Genomic DNA, 1,290 nt, shown 5'->3' with positions numbered 1-1,290 from the left:
GAATTTCAAAAATTCCTACTCAGCAATAACAATAGAACTGATTTCCGGTGCGATTACAGTGAACAGAAGGTAAACATTTTTTCATTACCAAATAATATCGCAATCGGTCATTGTACAAGTCAATGCCTTATTATGTCGAAGGGAACCGCATTACAATTTAGAAATAAATTTAACAACGTTCAAAATTTAATAGACCAAGAAAAAAAACCGACAGAAATTGCTTATTTGAAAAACGGAAGGTAATGGATTCTATACCTCATAACAAAAAATAAATATTACTATAAATCAGCATACACTAACATTTTTAGCACTTTAGCTAACACTAGAAAATTTTGTATAGAAAATAATATTACTACCTTAGCTTTACCCAAAATTTGCACTGGCCAAGACAAAAAGGATTGGAACGTTATTTCTACCATGATTAAATTTATTTTTCAAAACACGCAAATAAAAATTATAATATGCCTACTCATAATTTTATTTCTAAGTCTTCTTTGTCCTTACCTTTGAATATTGGAACAGTGCTCAGACCCCTATAGTATAGACACACCTATAGTCAATGAGGTTTATTGCAAACTGAACAGTGCTCTGGTTGTGGCGTCGTAATAGTCATTCCAAATTAGGGAACGAACTTAAGATCGACAAAACGCGTACCATCGTACCTCAAAAGCTAACAGTGCATTAATCTGAATTTATTCTAGAGATAGTCATTAGCTTAGAGTGTACGGAGGTAAGGCATATAGTTGGTTCATCGCGTATTATCCAATACGGGTGATACAACAGGACCGACTACTGGACAATAACACACTACAAGTGTAAAAACATTAAAAATGTTCCTCAAAAGGAGAGGTAAATACTATACTTTGGTTTACTTTTTACTTAAAATGAAAAAAAAAAAATAATAATAATCTACTTCTATTCACTGTTCAGCTGATTGAATAATTAATTTATGTTGCACATTTATGGCGTCACTCTGAGGCAACTGTCAAGATAACGACTTCAGATAAATCAAAAGATCAGACTTTAAATATGAGTTTGAATGAGACCATGCAGGTCATATTCGACATGATTTTAAAAGATCCTGAACGTCGGACTATAAGAAGTAAATTAGCTGCATGATAATTGGTGTAATATAAAATAATTTTTATCTAAATAAATAAACAATATATAAATATAAAAATAATTTGTATTTAATAAATAAACAATATATAAATATAAATGAATTTGTATTATATCATACTATTAAGTCCTGTAAAATCATGTCAGACATTGCGTTAAAATGAAATTGTA

Source organism: Acyrthosiphon pisum, chromosome X, assembly GCF_005508785.2.
Source record: "Acyrthosiphon pisum isolate AL4f chromosome X, pea_aphid_22Mar2018_4r6ur, whole genome shotgun sequence".
NCBI lineage: Eukaryota > Metazoa > Arthropoda > Insecta > Hemiptera > Aphididae > Acyrthosiphon > Acyrthosiphon pisum.
The sequence above is the reverse complement of the archived record's forward strand: the minus strand, read 5'-3'. Positions refer to the sequence as shown.